The 9344-nt window shown below is 40.2% G+C and overlaps 1 protein-coding gene across 5 annotated transcripts in view; it reads left to right on the top strand.

Annotated features, from left to right (window-relative positions):
• The first annotated feature begins 2270 nt into the window (after positions 1-2270).
• Positions 2271-9344, top strand: part of ALS2 (alsin Rho guanine nucleotide exchange factor ALS2) — an 86556-nt gene continuing 79482 nt past the window's right edge. For 3 of the 5 annotated variants that reach the window (XM_061186525.1, XM_061186537.1, XM_061186534.1), the window contains exon 1: positions 2320-2749. The gene's annotated coding sequence lies outside the window, so the exon portion shown is untranslated. Of the gene's footprint in view, positions 2750-9344 lie in introns of all 5 variants that reach the window. The other 2 variants (XM_061186509.1, XM_061186518.1) reach the window with 2 other exon arrangements.

Below are 9344 nucleotides of genomic sequence, written 5' to 3'. Positions count from 1 at the left end.
TTGCTCATTGTTGTGTCTCTCTAGTGCTTAGAACAGTGCCTGGCACATAATAGGTGTGCAATAAATATTTATTTAGTCCATGTATGTAAGGGACAAGTGAAAGAAAGGTCTGAAAAGGTAAAGGAAAGGTCTGAGGAGTAGGAGAAAACCCAGAAGGAATGCATCCCAGAAAACAAGGAGGAAAAGAGGGAAAGGAAGATAAGAATGAAAATTGTACCTTTTTTTTAGATTTAAAAGCTTTAAAAATAAGTATAAAAAAGCATATTCAAACTATATTTGTAAAGTTACAAGTTCAAACAGTGCAATATGGCATAGAGTGAAAAGTGAGTTTTTTTCCTACCTTTGTTCCCAATTTTCCTCCCCAGTGTCAGTCACTTTAATGCATCCTGTCAGAGCCAAGATATGAATATACAAAGACAAGGATATATATCCTCTCTCTTTCTCTTCCTGTGAAAAGACATACATAACATGTAACTGGTAGAATACAATTCACATGATTCAGCATCTAGCATTTTTTCTCTTAACCTAACTTCCAGATCATTCCACATCAATACATACAGAGCATTCTCCTTCTTTTAAATGGTTGCATAGAATGGTTCCATTCTTAGAATGTATCATTAGCTTTCAAAATTAGAAGGTGATTACTGGTTTCAGTAGGCCTGAAAAAGCAGAGACTGCAGATTGGGAGGAGGACGATTGGAGGTCAGAAAGTAAAAGAAAGGAGGAAAAAGAAATTAAAGATGGATATGCAGGAACAGGCTTATATCCTTAGGAGTAAGAGTAACAAGAGACAGGGAGGTTGAAAATACACAGAACAGAAGCGATAAGTAATGGAGCAAGCCTCTAAGTGGATTGGAAGGGATTAACCTTGAGAGGCCAGAACACTTCTAAGGAGAAAGAGGGCGAAGGAAAGGAAGGCTGGGGCTGCAGGTAGGCTTTGTGATAGCGGCTGCTGGGAGTTAAGGAAATTCATCCCTGGGGGTCTCATTTTCCTCAGAAATGTAGGAGGCAAAGTTTATTTTTTAAAATTTTTACCAAAGAGGGTGGGTGGCTAGAGTTCAGTAAGAAGTTAGGAGAGTGTACGGGTTGGGAAGAGCAGGGGATAGGGATAGGAGAAATTCTGAATAGCAATGTGTTAAGGACAATTTTGGGCTTAACACGATTGCCTGGCCACATGGTAGTCCTGACTGAAGTTGGACACCCTTGGTCTGCAGTGGTACCAATCCTCAGGGTTATGTTTTTTCCAGCACTGGTGCAAGAGTGTACAAGGTTGGTTGAAGTGTTGCAGACTAACGTTTTTGCAGGTGATGGAGGATCAAGGAGGCAATCGAGTTGAGGATGTTGGTGAACTTAATAGACCATTTATGCACAGGAGCTTCAGACCCTGACTGCACATCTTTCGCTGACGGTCTGAATACAGGTTTGCAGGTCCAGCGATGGCAAACTGCCTAGAAGTAGAGTTTGCACCCACTGTGTGTCATGAGTGGCGGCTCCGGAAAATCTTCACGGGGGGACTTAGGGGGCGCGAGCTGAGTCGTGGTGGGGCTGTGACTGCAACAAGCAGACAGTCGTGAAACTGTGTGCTGAGCAAACAAACTGGCGTTACTTAGATTGTCTACGGTGGGGCTCTGACTGCAACAAGCAGACAGTCGTGAAACTGTGTGCTGAGCAAACAAACTGGCGTTACTTAGATTGTCTACGGGGGGGCTCAGTGGGGATCACAGGAGAGGCCAACTCATTCCCTCCTACCACACTTCATCCTTCGGGGTTGCAACGAAGTAGTAAAAAGTGCGGATTCTAGCGCCAATCCCCGCCGCCTGGCGATGACGTCATTCTCGGGGGAGGAAGTGACTACCATTAGGGTACAGTCCATAGACGTAGTCTGAAGACATTTTAGCCTTTTCACTGTCAAGAGTAGCGAACTTACCCTTCGCGCTACAGCAGTCTGAGGTAGCAGCAAAATGACTGCAGCTCCCAACCACTCTCCTCACCGTTACCATGGAACCGCTCGGGTAGTTAGGCCCTCGCGACGCCACGTTACGTCATTGCCCAAGTGCATCTCAGGAGTCGTGGCTCTGCCTGGTCCTAAGGGAAAGGCAGTACCTCGGGAACGTTGCCCGCGGTGTCTAACGCCCCTTTAGTAATTTTGATCCCTACCAGACGCCGTTGGCATCAAACCCCACCTACGTCGGGAGTGATCTCCGGCCTTCGCACTCGCTCGCCGCCCAGCCCCTGCCCAGAAGCCCCGCCCCCCGTGAATCAGCTGATCTCACGGGCCCGCGGGACTGCCAGGCTCGCGCCGGATGCAGACCGGGGTGCTGCAGGGGGAGCGGCAGGTGAGCGAGCGCGGGTCCTGGGTTGGCCCGTGGCTTCGGAGGGCTGATCGGCCGGGGCCTCCAGCGTGCGGGAGGCCGGGGTCCGGGAGAAAGGCGGAGGCGCAGGCCGAGGCCCGGGAGCGCGCTGCGGAGACCCACGGAGACGGCGCCCGCGTCTTCCCAAGCCTGCGTCCGACCAACAGACCTGCCTGTCGAGGAGCACCCAACGGCTGGCTCCTCGGTTCTCCCAGTCGCCCCGGTTCCTCCTCCCCAGACCGGGCGCCACTGCAGAGATCTCAGGGTCGTGAAGTTCCTTCGTGTCCCCCTTCCCGCCTCCCCCCACGCTGCCTTCCACCCATTCATTCAGGAGGATTTATTGAATGCCCTCTCTAGGCGCCGACAGGATAAACCGGGGTCCCTGGCGGCGAACCTTGGTGAGTGTCCCAGATGGGTTTGTTCCTAGATGCAGATCGCGGTGGAGAGTGAACCGAGGGTTTTGCTGGCTTGAAAAGGCGGTTGTGGAAAAAGAAAATGACTTTGATATTAAGCATTAGTAGTTTAGCCTTAGTCCTTTGTCGTGTCAAGTTATCCAGCAGAGGTTGGTTAAGTTCTTTTGAGAAGTGAAGATAGGAACAGAATAACATAGGGGCTGTCGTAAGGCAGTGGTCCTGGCGGTGGGGTTGGTCCTCTGTGTAATAGGGCTACTTTGGAGACAGACAAGTGTAGGTTCGCCGAAGTGTTGTACTGCTTAGGTCTTTGTTGATGAGGGAAGAGGAAAAGCACACGGGCTGAAGTGGCTTATCCAAGTAGAGTATTATCTTTTTGGTTTAGAATGGAAAAGGAAATCACTGTTGAACACAAACGCAGATCCTTAGTCTGTTTCCTTTTGGATTTGTTGGTGGCTGTAAATGTTCTTTAAAAGGCTTTAAAGAATAAAATTAAGAATTTAAGTAGTGAAAAATTTGCTTTTGCAGTAGATTACAGTATTTTAATCTTGATAATACAAGCATAGTGGTGAAGTGCTTTAGACCTGAGCATACCTGGAGTCACATACACTTAGATCTTTGAGTTTGGGCAAGTTACTTATCTGCCTCCATTTCCTTATCTCTGAATCGGGTATAAAAGTACCTTCCTCATAATGGTACCTTTACATGTAATGGTTCATGTATCATATTTTTTTACAGTGCTTGGCACTGTATGTAGATATTCAATACATATTAGCCATTTTTATAAGTCATTTCCTTTTCCACTACATCATGATCCACTGACTCACTGTTTTCTAAATGATGTGAAAGAGAACTGAATATTTTTTTAGAAAAGAACTATAGTTTACTTTTTAAAATCAAGGGATAGTTTCCAGATAGTTTTATGATGTAGGGGTATATTTAGAGAAAATATGATTTCATGTTGGTCTGTAGTAACTTTGGTGTTCCATTAGAACCTTTTAATGTGGAAAATGCTGATGGAATCTATACCTAGTTTAAATTTATTACTTAGTTTCCAAACTATGACTAGTATTGGCAGACTTAAGATTCATAGCTATAGCAAGAAATGTTAAAAGCTGTTTCACAATATTAAAATTTGAAAAGATGATGCAGAACATAAAGAACCAAACATGTAATTTGGGGGGGGGATTTGAGTGGCATTATGTGAGCCCCTTATTTTTTAAGTTGATTTATACAATGTGAACTGGAATCCCTTTTCTCCAAATTTCAGCCTTTCAGAATTTAGGTTGTCATTGACTTACTTTGGGCATTTTGACTGTCAAAGAAGCAAAAGGTATGGTAACAACCTCACTGAGAACTGATTTTAGTTTTCATGTGATTAGATGGGAAGAGTACTATCAATCTTACACATTTTCATGAAAAACATGGGTTAAATGCAGTATTGCTGGGTCCATTCTAAAGGTATTTCCAAAGAATATGACTGACTTGTAAAAACCTTTTATAATTCTTTATTAATATGAGACTAGGTAAGGTATGAGTTGAAAAACTAGGAAGGAAGGTAGAGAGTGGTGATTTTTGAGCTGGTGTAAAAGAAGGCTTGCTTTGATGTAGTGTGAGGTTGAGCCCTTTTCTCTGACACTCAGAGGAATGCTGTGAGGATTTTAATAACTTTGTGGAATTAAACCTACCACATACTCTAACTGTATTAGGGATATAGATATTTCTGGTAGAGTTTTTTTTAAACATTTTTTTTCTTTTAACTTTTCATTAATGACCAATTAATTCAGTCATCAGTTATAAGAAAGTAGATTTCTTAAGGATATCAGTCCTTAAGAAAATGTGTGGTAACCACAAATAAAAGAGCAACCAATTATGACGTGGTCCTTTTTAGCATTACATTTATTTTCTTATCCCCATTTCCCGTTCGTCTATAGATGTAATGGTGCCATCTTTACATTCTGTCTTGATGTTTGCCAGCATCACACAGTGACAAAAGAGCTGAACAATTGGTGAAGTAGGTGAATTAATTGATCCACGTGAATAGAGCAGAAATATTCAAATCAGAGATGTATTGAGTACTTTTGGGGGCTCTTGTAGACTTACTCTTTTATTGTACAGTTCATAGAGTTTGGTTTTGAAGAAAAATGTACAGTTTTCTCAACTCCTATGAAAAAAAAGACTGGGTCAGTGGGATCTGGGTGAATTTACTTTCATTCTAAGGGTTCTTTTCTTCCGCAACCTAAATTTTTGTTGAGCCGAATTCTTAAATAAAATTGGGGCAATTGCCCAAGCAAACATCTAACAAAGATGATTATAGCAGCTCTTAAAATAGTGATAAAGTAGAACAATCCAGCTGTACTTTAGTAAGGAAATGGATAAACTATGGTTTATTCATGCAATGGAATACTATCCCTTGGTAAAAATGAATAAACTAGATCTTTGTTTATAACATGGATACATTTCAAGTACATAATATTGAGTAAAAAAAGCAGGTTGCCAAAGGATATATGATTACTGTATTATGCATTTATGGAGAGTTTTGAAACAATATAGCACATTACTGTTTATTGATATGTATGTATCTAGTGAGAGTACATAAAAGTATAAGAATGTACATGGAAATAAGACACATTAACTTTAGGAATAGTGGGTAACTCTGGAGAAGGAAGGTTTGGGTAGAGCTCCTTCAAATCTATGTATAACTTTTTCTTCTATTTTAAAGGGAGCTTAAGCAAATATGAAAATATGTTAATATTTGTTAAAACTCAATGATGGGTACATGGATTTGTACATTATTATTATTAATTTTTTTACAGATTTGTGATTGGTTAAGATAGTTTGTGAAACTAGCACCTTAGAATTTTTATATATAATCGGGGCTCTCTCCCAATATGCTTTCTTTTTTTTACTTTGTAGCTTCTCTCCCCGCATTGAAAAGAATGTGCCAGTGCAGCTCCACTATGTAAAGCTTTTCTAAAGAGAGGAGACAGACTTTTCGTTTGACTTGTGCTCCTGGGAAGATGCTTGCCTTAGGATATGAGGAATGATCCTTCTTGAAAGGCTGCAGGGGAATTTAAATTCTAGAGACTCTTGAGAAGTGCAGGCATGTACTGATCATGAACTCTCAAAGTATAGGGGAGTGCATTGTATCATAAAGCCCTGCAAGGAATTTGAGAGAGTGACTCACATACAAAATTACTGCAGAGGGACTTCCCTGGTGGTCCAGCGTTAAGACTCCGCACTCCCAATGCAGGGGGCCCGGGTTCGATCTCTGGTCAGAAAACTAGATCCCGCATGCCGCAACTAAGACCCAGCGCAGCCAAATAAATAAATAAATATTTAAATATTGAAAAAAAACCCCCAAATTACTGCAGATATCATGTAGTCATTAACACTTTTTTAAAGTTTTCACTGGTTAAATTTTATTACAGTGTAGTAAACCTGAGTTTTATACCGTGAATGCAAGTGTCCTAGTTATTGCTCAAACAAAATAATGCTCTTTCTACAGGTATTGATAAGTAAACATGATGACAATGCGTTAAATGGTTGAGTAACAAATAGTGAATTTAATAGCTGATCTCTAATATGACTCACACGTTTAAAAACCATATTTTCATTCCTAATCAAGAATACCTGTTATTAGCACTTTCAAAATACTCTAAGTGAAACTTATATCTCCAGAGCAGTATATTTTGACATGTGTACTCCCTGTTCAGTTATGTGGCCCCTTGTTGACCTTAAGCACTGGATATTATTGATTGGTAAAATAAGCCAACATACTTTGAACTGTATTTCTGTAATATTGCCTTTTTTAAAAAAGTGGCCATTTTAGTAAAAGAATCGTAGCAATATATTAAAGGAATAATTTATATCAGAAATTATATGCTATCAAGTAATAATAGGCATAAATGGTTGCAGTACCTGGGAATTTGAAATTCAGTTGCTGGTATTGTAATATTTATCAGAATGTTTCATGGGAATTTAGTATTTACAGAAAATGCATTTTAAAGAGATAGGCAGTGGGTGCAAAAAGGAGCTAAATGGGTATTTGCTGGGTGTTTATTTTACCATGTTTATCCCCCTCTCCCATGAGTAATATCCATTTTAGAAGATTCTCAACAATCAGAAGAGTGTCGTTTTAGTAGGTTTCAAGGTGAAATTAGCAGGCCATAAAAAAAATAAAAATAAGTAAAAAGAGAAAGAGACTATGAAGCCTTAGTGTCCCTGATTGCCCAGAAACAGTCTCCATGTACTAAGGAGAAAGGGACTGTTCTTTCCTAGGTTGTCTAACATCTGTGAAGTGACATGAAATAAAAGCATCTTCCTTGTTAGGAAGTACCATTAGCAAATTATGTATGAGAGTTTCTATTATGAGAAGACACTTTCCTTTCATGTCAGACATTGACTTTTATAACAGGCATGGAAACCTTCTAATCATTTGGAAGTCCGTGGACTGGAACTTAAGATCGAGGGTTGTCTTCCACTGAGGACTCACTTATGCGCAGCCAGCTTATACCTAGTGGTTACCATGGGTACAAGAATGCACCGATGAATAAGTCATGGTTTCTGACCTCCAGGAGTTTATAATATATTTTGAATCAATGACTTAAGTGCATTATCCCATTAGTAACAACATTATAAATAATAAGTACTCTCTAGGCCAGCCTACTGACTTTATTTAATGCATTAATTTACTGAACTCCTGAACTCTGGGTCAGAATTTAAGGGGTTGGTCAGCTCCCATAGTGGTATTAGGCAGTGCCTCCAGTGCAGCATTTCAGGCTGAGAGGGCTAGGATTTGAAGTGGCCTCCACCTTTGTTGGTGGTTGGTTTGTCAAGCCTTAGGTGCAAGGTGAGTGTTCCTCAACCTTTGGTGGTGGTGTGTAAAGGCTAGAGTGGCAGGATATCCAGGAAGTAGCAGTTGTTGGTGTACAGATTAGTTGTAAATCAGGTGTTTGAGTCAAAAGTTGCCTTAATCCATGTGTAAACATAGACTGAGCCTCTAAAAGCAAATATTTATTAAGCATTTACCATGTATAAAATTCCATAGGGTCTTCAATTATTGTTTACTGCATTCACAGTATAAACTCTGGTTTACTACATTGTAATAAAACACAAGTAACTCAAACTTTAAAGAGAAGGTGTAAATGACTGCATGAAATCTGTAGTAATTTTATGTCAGATTCACTCTATGTCCAAATTCTTTTCAAGGCATTATGATACAGTTTGCTCCTTTATTATTATTTTTATTGTCTTCCTATCTTAATGTCTTGTCATTCTAAACAGTAGTATCATTACTCTTGTAACTATAATTATTGCTATTATTTCACTATTTTAATCAATACACTTATTTTAAACCAATAAATGAGACAGGAGACTAAGACTAGAAGGGCCCAGCTTTGCTAGTTAAGTTTGCTAGTTAAGTTAGCTTTCTTATGCCTTGAGGGCACTGTCTACTTAGAGCCATCATTCTAGTCAGAAAGAACATACTCGTATGTAAACTCCTTAAGGGTAGGAACTTGTTGACTTATATAGGCCTAGTCTGTCTACAGGTATTTACTGAGTACTTGTTGTATGTCAGGACTATATTAAGCAGCTGGGATATAACAGAGCATAAGATGTTTTTGGCTTCCGTGGAAGTTTTATATTAGTTCCATACCTGGAGTATAGTAGGTAAGAAAACTACATGTGGTTTTAGTTGTTGAAATTTAATTAAAGTTAATATACTAACTTTTACTAAATTATTAAGGCAAAAGGACTTTGTCCAGAGAATAAAGTTTACTAGATGTGAATACATAGAATCCTACATGGTTTAATTTTCTTTTTGCATTTGGGATAATATTCCATTAACACATTTCTGTTCAATATTTTAAAATTTTTATTTATATTCTGCCTTGTTCCTAAAAGGCAGTTTACAGAAATGTGTAAATGTGGCAAAATAAAGAGACAGAATGAATGGAACCAGGTGTGAGATTAGAAAACATAGCACACATACTATGAAGTCCTAGTCACTTACAGGTGCTATCATGTGGGACTCTTATCCTCCCACCACAAAATCTATAATCCTGCCTGTATCTGTACCTGTTGTTTTGTTTCTTTTTAAAATGTAGACCCTTCCTCTTGTGAAAGACCAGTCCCACTGCATGCGTGTTCCGGACGCTATCCTCTTCCACTTTTGTCCAGGATTTTGGTTCTGCCCTCTGTCCTTGTCTCCCTTGCATCTAGGATCAATGTCATTGTCCTACAAACATGTTCAGCTATCTGTCATCTTCCCCCACCCCCCAAAATTACACCCTTGATCTTCATGTTTCTCTCCAGCTACTTCTCCATTTCTGTTTGCCATTTCAATATTTTTTAAAAGAATCATTTACACCAACTTTATTTTCATGTCCTCACCTGCCATTTATAGTCAGCCTGCTGCAATCTGGTTTTCAGTCCCCAGCTGAGACCCCAGCCGTGTTGACCAGTCATTCCTGCTGGAAACACTCTCTGCTTTGCTTTCTGTGCCCACATCAGACTCTTGTTTGTTCTACCTCTCAGGCCACTTCTCACCTCAGTCTTTGCTTGTTGCTTATCCTATCCA

Source organism: Eubalaena glacialis, chromosome 1 (assembly GCF_028564815.1).
Source record: "Eubalaena glacialis isolate mEubGla1 chromosome 1, mEubGla1.1.hap2.+ XY, whole genome shotgun sequence".
In the NCBI taxonomy this organism is placed as follows: Eukaryota; Metazoa; Chordata; class Mammalia; order Artiodactyla; family Balaenidae; genus Eubalaena; species Eubalaena glacialis.
The sequence above is the reverse complement of the archived record's forward strand: the minus strand, read 5'-3'. Positions and strand labels throughout refer to the sequence as shown.